We start from the raw sequence: 9,784 nt of genomic DNA on the forward strand, positions 1-9,784 counted from the left end.
TATGCAGCCAAGAATACTATAGCCAGCTAGGCTATCATTGAAAATAGAAGGAGAGAGAAAAAGCTTCTAGGACAAACAAAAATTAAAAGAATTTGCAAACACCAAATTAGCCTTACAGGAAGTATTGAAAGGGGTCCTCTAAGCAAAGACAGAGCCTAAAAGTAACAAACCAGAAAGGAACAGAGACAATATGCAGTAACAGTGACCTTACAGGCAATACAATGGCACTAAATTCATATCTTTCAATAGTTGCCCTGAATGTAAATGAGCTAAATGCCCCAATCAAAAGACACAGGGTATCAGAATGGATTAAAAAATGATCCCTCAATATGCTATGTACAAGAGACTCATTTTAAACCCAAAGACACCTCCAGAATTAAAATGAGGGTGTGGAAAACAATTTACCATGCTAATGGACATCAAAAGAAAGCTGGGGTGGCAATCCTTATATCAGATCAATTAGGTTTTAAGCCAAAGACTATAATAAGAGATGAGGAAGGACACTATATCATACTTAAAGTGTCTATCCAATAAGAAGAACTAACAATTTTACATATCTATGCCCCTAACATGGGAGCAGCCAATTATATAAGTTAATTAATAATAAAATCAAAGAAACACATCAACAATAATACAGTAATAGTAGGGTAGTTTAACACCCCCTCACTGAAATGGACAGATCATCTAAACAAAAGATCAACAAGGAAATAGAAGCTTTAAATGACACACTGGACCAGATGGACACCACAGATATATTCAGAACATTCCAACCCAAAGCAACAGAACACACATTCTTCTCTAGTGTATATTGAACACTCTCCAGAATCACATCCTGGATCACAAATCAGGTCTCAACCAGTACCAAAAGACTAGAATCACTCCCTACATATTTTCAGACCACAATGTTCTGAAGCTAGAACTCAATCACAAGAAGAAAGTTAGAAAGAACTCAAATACATGGATCTAAAGAGCACCCTCCTAAAGAATGAAAGGGTCAGCCAACAAATTAAAAAAGAATTGAAAAAATTCATGGAAACAAATGAAAATGAAAACACAACAGTTCAAAATCTTTGGGATGCAGCAAAGGCAGTCCTGAGAGGTAAGTATATAGCTATGCAAGCCTTTTTCAAGAAACAAGAAAGGTCTCAAATACACAACCTAACCCTACACCTAAAGGAGCTGGATAAAGAACAGCAAAGAAAGCCTAAACCCAGCTGGAGAAGAGAAATAATAAAGATCAGAGCAAAAATCAATGAAAAAGAAACCAAAAGAACAGTGGAACAAATCAATAAAGCTAGAAGCTGGTTCTTTGAAAGAATTAATAAGATTGATAAGCTCCTGGTCAGACTTACCAAAATGAAAAAAGAAAGGACTCAATTTAATAAAGTCATGAATGAAAGAGGAGAGATCACAACCAACTCTAAAGAAATGCAAACAATTATAAGAATATATTATGAGCAACTATAGGCCAGCAAATTTGACAATCTGGAAGAAATGGATGCATTCCTAGAGACATATAAACTACCAAAAACTGAAACAGAAAGAAAGAGAAAAGCTGAACAGACCCATAACTAGTAAGGAGATTGAAGAAGATTGAATCTCCCAAAAACAGGAGCCCAGGGCCAGACAGTTTTCCAGGGAAATTCTACCAAACATTTAAAGAAGAATTAATATCTATTCTCCTGAAACTGTTCCAAAATATAGAAATGGAAGGAAAACTGCTAAACTCACTTTAATGAGGCCAGCATTACCTTGATCCCCAAACCAGACAAATAGCCCCTCAAAAAGGAGAATTACAGACCAATATCCCTGATGAACAGAGATGCAAAATTTCTGGCCAAAATACTAGCCAACAGGATCCAACAGTGCATTAAAAGGACTATTAACCATGACCAATGGGATTTATTCCTGGGCTGCAAGGTTGGTTCAACATCTGCAAATCAATCAATGTGATACAATACATTAATAAAACAGAGAACAAGAACCATATGACACTCTAAATAGATGCTGGAAAAGTATTTGACAAAGTACAGCATCCTTTCTTGATCAAAACTTTTCAAAATGTAGGGATAGTGGGTACATACCTCAATACCATACACACTGTCTATGAAAAACCCGCAGCAAATATCATTCTCAATGGAGAAACACTGAGAGCTTGTCCCCTAAGGTCAGGAACATGGCAGGGATGTCGACTATCACCACAGCTATTCAACATAGTAGTAGAAGTCCTAGCCTCAGCAATCAGACAACAAAAAGAAATTAAAGGCATCCAAAACTGGCAAAAAAGAAGTCAAACTCTCACTCTTGGCAGATGATATGATACTATGTGGAAAACCCAAAAGACTGCACTCCGAAACTGCTAGAACTCATACATGAATTCAGTAAAGTGTCAGGATATAAAATCAATGCACAAAAATCCATTGCATTTTTATACAAGGAGAAAGAGAAATTAAGGAGTTGATCCCATTTACAATTCCACCCCAAACCATAAGATACCTAGGAATAAACCTAACCAAAGAGGCCAAGAATCTGTACTCAGAAAACTATAGAGTACTCATGAAAGAAATTGAGGAAGGCACACAAACACACCAAAAAAAAAAAAAAAAAAAAAAAAAAAAAGGAAAAAACATTACATGTTCATGGATTGGAAAAGCAAATATTGTGAAAATGTCTATGCTATCTAAAGCAATCTAATCATTTAATGCAATCCTTTTCAAAATACCATCATTTATTTCAAAGAAATGGAACAAGTAATCCTAAAATTTATATGGAACCAGAAAAGACCCCAGATAGCCAGAGGAGTGTTGAAAAAGAAAACCAAAGTTGGTGGTACCCAAATTCCAGACTTCAAGTTCTATTACAAAGCTGTCATCATCAAGACAGTATGGTACTGGCACAAAGACAGACACATAGGCCAGTAGAACAGAATAGAGAGTCCCAGAAATGGACCCTCAACTCTATGGTCAACTAATCTTCAACAAAGCAGGAAATAAGGTCCAACGGAAAAAAGACAGTCTTTTCAACAAATGATGTTGGGAAAACTGGACAACCACATGCAGAAGAATGAAACTGGACCATTTCCTTACTTCACATACAAAAATAGACCCAAAATGGATGAAAAACCTCACTGTGAGATAGAAATCCACCAGAATCCTTGAGGAAAACACAGGCAACAACCACTTTGACCTCAGCCACAGCAACTTCTTCCTAGAAACATTGCCAACATCAGACAACTGACAGAATGGGAGAAGATTTCACAAATGACATATCAGATAAAGGGCTAGTATCCAAAATATATAAAGAACTTATCAAACTCAACACCCAAAGAACAAATAATCCAATCAAGAAATGAGCAGAAGACATGAACAGAAATTTCTGCAAAGAAGACATCCAGATGGCCAACAGACACATGAAAAGTGCTCCACATCACTCAGCATAAGGGAAATACAAATCAAAACCACAATGAGAAACCACCTCACACCAGTCAGAATGGCTAAAATTAACAAGTCAGGAAACAGCAGATGTTAACGAGGATGTGGAGCAAGGGGAACCCTCCTACACTGTTGGTGAGAATGCAAGCTGGTGCAGCCACTCTGGAAAACAGTATGGAGGTTCCTCAAAAAGTTGAAAATAGAGCTACCCTGTGACCCAGCAATCGCCCTACTGGGTATTTACCCCAAAGATACAAATGTAAGGATCCAAAGGGGCATATGCACCTGAATATTTATAGCAGTAATGTCCACAATAGCCAAACTATGGAAAAGAACCTAGATGTCCTTCAACAGATGAATGGATAAAGAAGATGTGAGATATATATCTATATATCTATATATATATATATATATATATATATATAGATATATAGATATATATATATCTCCACACACACACAATGGAATACTATGCAGCCATTAAAAGAAACAAAATCTTGTCATTTGCAACAACATGGATGGAACTAGAGGGTATTATGCTGAGCGAAATAAGTGATATCATATGATCTCCCTGATATGAGGAATTTGAGAGGCAGGGTGGGGATTGTAGGGGGTAAGGAAGGAACAAGTGAAACAAGATGGGATCAAGAGGGAGACAAACCATAAGAGACTCTTAATCTCACACAAAAAATCTGAGGGTTGATGGAGGTTGAGGGGGGGATAGGGTGGCTAGGTTAGGGACAATGGGGAAGGTATGTGCTATGGTGAGTGCTGTGAAATGTGTAAGCCTGATGATACACAGACCTGTACTCCTGGGGCAAATAATACATTATATGTTAATTAAAAAAAATAAAAAAGAATACTTATCCAGATGAACTGAGTAAAACTTCAACTTAGAAGCTTTCTCTAGTGTCCATTTATTTTTAAAGATTTTATTTATTTATTTGACAGACAGACATCACAAGTAGGCAGAGGCAGGTAGAGAGAAGGAAGGGAAGCAGGCTCCCCGCTGAACAGAAAGCCCGACACGTGGCTCCATCCCAGGACCCTGGGATCATGACCTGGGATGAAGGCAGAGGCTTAACCCACTGAGCCACCCAGGTGCCCCACTAGTGTCCATTTTTAAAGCCACTTTAAGTAACCATGTGGTAAACTTCATCTCATGACCTTAGGATTCCTTGCTTTAAAGGAATTGGCCACTTTCTTTCTTCATCACACTTAATGTAAAGCCAGGTGACTTCCACTCCAATTCAAAAGTTAAATCTATACTACAAGGATGAAAACTGCCTGCCATCAAAACTTCTCAAAATATCCTTGGGACTTGAGTATTCTGGTAATGGCAGCCTCACTGTGATAAATACACAGCCTTTTAGGGTGATCACTTGAAACATGATAGTGTTTACAGTTTGTTTTTTAGGACAACCAAATTGCTTTATGTGGTCATAACTCAAAATTTCTTCAGGTTAGATCAGTAAGATAAAACCTGTTTTTACATAGCTGTTTTCGTAGTATTTGATTCAACTTCTTGATCCTATTCATGGAAGACGAAACAGCAAATAATGCTATTTATCGACGTGTTCTTTTAGCTCACTAGGCAGTAATGTCAGAACAGTAGAGACCATGTCTCCCATGTAGCTGTTGTATCCTCAACAACAAGCACAGTGCATGGAAGCAATGCAAAATGGTGCCAACACATTCTGGATTGTCCAAGACAGTCTTCATTTACTCTGGCTTGTACTGGTACAATCTTAAATAGCATCCCCTTACTCTTGAAAATGGCATTGTATGAGGGATAAGTTATATAGCAACAAATGTTTTACTGTATCATGGTGAAATAATGGATGAATAAGTAAGCAAACGAGACCTACATCTCTCATACGTGACGTGATGAAGTTAGTAAGCGGGCTCTCTGTAAACAAACCAGACAAGCCCTGACTTGTAGTGTGTGCTGATTTCTGTGGTGTAAATGCTCTCACTATGCCTAATTCTGTACTGATGTTGTCTCACTGATTGTGGGGTCAGGAGGAGTTATGTAAGCTGGTCTGAGCTGGCTTCAGCACACCAGTGTCCTAGTAATTCTAAGTCATTGGTATAGAGTAGAAATACCAAATTGAAAATGGGTGTGTGGTTTGTTCTAGGGATAATAGGAAGTAAAATGTAATAACTGGTATGACATGGGTACCAATCCACCAGAGTGGTTGCTGGTCTAATCACTGCAGATGTGGACTGTAAATGAATAGGATCGCCAAGCAGAGCCTTCTGGTCCTGGCCCCACAGGGACCGAAGCCACCACATTGACCTCATCTGCCCTGAACACTCACTTACCAAACTTACTGACTTAGTTTGTCAAAGGCAAGCCAAGGACAATAGCAATATGACTTCCAGGTCCTGTAACAATCTTTTGGTGTTTCCCGGAATTTTGAACAGAGCAGACTAGTCCTCCCCTGTGTGTGGTGTACTCTCCAAAGCTGTGAGTGGATCACAAAGCATCACAGATCCATGCTGGGAACTCCTGCTGGCCTGCCCTACTGGAGAATATTCCACAGTTTCTCTGTTACCTTGATGTGGAATTGAACTGTAGAGGAGTTAGACAACATAAGCTAAAAGTATTCTCAACCTCCCTTTGATTTAGGTGGGAAAAAAATTTTTTTTAAGATAAAATAAAACATACTCCCAGGCCATCAAGACCACAGTTCTTAGAAGATATGGGCAAACTTTCAACTCTGCCAAGAAATAGATAAGTGCTCTAGGAGATGAACACATAGAAACTCTTAGAGGAAAATGAGAACATTCAAAACTCTTCCTTGGACTCTGTCTTAGTCCATTTGGGCTGCTATAAAAGAATTACACAAGTTGAATGGCTATAAGCAACAGAAATTTGTTTCTTACAGTTCCCAAGCTGGGAAGTCCAAGACCAAGGCACCAGCGGATTCAGTGTTTGATGAGAGACTGATGCCTGATTTGTAGACAGCTCTCTTCTTGCCATGTCCTCACAAGGTGAAAGGGGTGAGAAAACTCTCTGGGTCTCTTTTATAAGGGCACTAATCCCATTCGTGAAGGTTCCACCCTCATGACCTAATCACCTCCCAAAGGCCTCACCTCTAAATATTATCAAATTGGGAATTATGTTTCAACATAGGAATTTGGGGTGGACACAATCATTCAATCTATGGCAGCATCTTGAAGGGTAATGGGAAGAAGCTGAGTGAAGTTGCCACTTTGATGCTGAAATGCATCCCATTTTCTCTCAGAGAACAAAGGTTGAAGGTTGTCAGACTCCTTAGATAATTGATTTCTGGCAGTCAATGTCTTCATGCAATGGTTAGAACATGTCTAGTGGATAGAAGGAGCTAGATGAAGATGTTGCCTCTTTGGAGAAGATCTACATATAACTGGAATTGGCCACCACCTACACTGTAGGATCTGAAGGCATTGAAAGCTCCCAAATCACAGAGAACTGACTTCATGGGTATGCAACCTGTGCAGTTATACAGGATCCCCATGCCTGGAAAGGCCTCACCTTAGGTTTAATGTTCTGTTGTTGCCATCTTGAAGTTCTCAGTAACTTTCGAACAAGAGATCCAGGATTTTAATTTTGCACCAGCCACTGCGAATTAATTTGCATCCAGAGGGCCAATAAAGTAGATAAGGTTTTCATTTTTCAAATTGTACATCCTAGAGACAGTAGAATTGCCATCAACATGTGTCATGAACCACCAAGGGATGAAAGGAAGAACAACGGAAGTACATGTAACTTAATCAGCAGGGATCACAGGTTCCTTCCCCTGTTAGCAAGAATACATCTTATTGGAACAATCAACCCATCATAGCTAATCAGAAGTCATACTTGGGAAGAGGTAATGATAGGGCACAGGAAAAATGGGGCAGCACAGAGAAGGAGTAGCTTGTGCAGGGAAGCTGAAAATCCAAAATAGAGAAGCAAAGACTGATTTCCTAAATTTGCAAAAGTTGTTTCTACCTTGGCACCCACAGTCCTCTGAATATGCTTCTTTCTCTTTCTCTTTCTCTTTTGCCTTCCTCCTCCCTCCCTTGCGTCTTTTACATAATCATCACTAAATCTTTATGGTAGACAATGAAACATAATAAGAGAGATAATGGTAAAGTACTCTGTGAGTTCAGAAGAGGGAGACATCACTCCTAGTGTGTGGGAAGATACATTTGGAGGAGTCAGCACTGTAGCTGGTCCTTGGGAGACAGGAGTGACTTGGATACAAGGTGATAGAAAGGTTTTCTAAGGAGAGAGGACAGTGGGAACAAAGGCATGAAATGAGAAAGCCTGGGGGTGATTATAAAGAACAGTGCATTGCTTTGTTCGGCTGGAGCACAAGGTTCATGACGGGGAGCAGTGGGAGGTAGAGCTTTCATTTCTCCCTCTATTGATTCTTTTCCTAAATATTTCAGATGAACAGAAGCCACAGTTTAGAGAAGGGGATGCTTAGCCAAGTAACTGGTCCTTAGCGACTAGTCTTATCTCTACCTTGCACTGTGGCATATTGCAAATTCCCTTATTTGGAAAATGTATCTGTCAGGACAGACTTGGTTATACTGTAACAATAAATATGAAATCCCTAATTTCAGTGGCTTAAAAATGTTAACAAAGGTTTCTTTCTTGTTCCATGTTCAACGTCCACAGCAGATCAGCTGGAGCCTCTGCTCTGTGCTATCCTCATTCAGCGATTCAGACTGACGAAAAGTCCCTACCATCTGGAGCTTTGCTGGTTGCTCTGGAAGGGGACAGAAGAGCAAACCATATACTAGCCCTTGGAGGCTTTTACCCAAAGGAGGCCCATGTCAGCTCCACTCACATTTCACTGGCTAATAATGCGCCTTATGACCACACCCAACTTTAAGAAGTTAGAGAAAATGCAATCCTATCATTTGCTTAGCAAAAGAAATACTAGAAATACTTAATGAATAGCACTAATGTAATGCCAAGAAATATTAGAAATACTTAATGAATGGCACTAATGTAATGCCACAGAGAATCTCAAGGTGACTTGTTCCAAGGCACCCAAGCACTTGCTTCAGTCTGTGTATTGCATGATTGGATGACTAGTTTTTACGGTCTCATATTTTGGTGCCGTGGCAATGCAAATTGATCAATTTACCTATACAACTGAAGCTTGTTAACTAATTTCCTTTAAAACTTTTTGCCTTTTTTTTTTTCAAATTCAAGTTACCTGGGAATTGTAGACATTTTGATCTTTCCAGCCCTACTTTATTTCTCATACAGACGTCTCCAGCAAGGACTACATGATCAAGTATTACTTATGTATTACCTTGGAATTTTCTCTAGTTTGGAGATGAAAGAGCGTCACCACTTCCTTCTACTTTTTCCAAGACAAGCATCACTAATCAATCACAGTGCTCTTTTCCACGGAACCAAATTTGAATTCTTATCAATAAGGTGTTCCAACTAATCAGAGTTTTAAGTGAAGTAAAACCAATTTATCATCCTCCTGTAACAGGGCACTGGGGAAAGTATTATCTAAAAACCCAGACTACTTTCCAAGAAATCAGAGGCATAATATTGGGAAGGACTTAATTTTTTTCACATGTATATTGATCTTTTGGTTCTCTCATTTATTCAGCAAGCATTTACTGAGAAACTACTATATGCCAGGCACTAATCTACACACTAGGGATACAATGGGCATGATAAACCTGGTCCCTTCCCCAGTGGAACTAATGTTCTCATACCACTAAGTATATCAATGAGTTTGTGTGTACAAGTCTGGGAGCAAGATTTACAGATTCTTTCATTCACTCATTTACTTGCTTGTTTCCCTGTGTCAGACAATAGGTGACTCCATAGCAAGTAGTTTATAAGTAAGATAAGCCCCATCTTCAAGGAGTGCCCAGGCTCAAATTTAGGGGGTTGGACAGGGCCAGGGGAGACCAACTGACAAGGAAATAAATTCAAGACAGAGCAACGGTAAAGATTATGATGCTACAGAAGAGGGGGTGATCTGATCATCTTTGGTGGCACAGGGATGACTTTGAAGAAGGCTGGAGGAAAGTGAGTGGAATTTTCCTTGAGGAAGAGGAGGTCAATGACGATTTGAGCTGACAGGTGCAGCAGGACAGAAAGAAACAGACTGGAGGGAGTCTGGGGAAATTGACAGGAATCACTAAATATGAAATGTTAAGGACAAGAAGATGAGGTTGGGAAGACTGAGAAAGAAGTCAATAAATGAAGTGCTTAGGACGGGATTTTAAGCATGAGCCGTAAGAGCCTGCGAGGTTCTCTTGACCCCCGTGACGCCAGTGCCCAGGTTGCTCTTACTCTATCTGTACACAGAACCATCCAGATGCTGATGGTGCACTTGCTT

Source organism: Mustela putorius, unplaced genomic scaffold (genome assembly GCF_011764305.1).
Source record: "Mustela putorius furo isolate JIRA1106 unplaced genomic scaffold, ASM1176430v1.1 tig00000145_pilon_pilon_pilon, whole genome shotgun sequence".
NCBI lineage: Eukaryota > Metazoa > Chordata > Mammalia > Carnivora > Mustelidae > Mustela > Mustela putorius.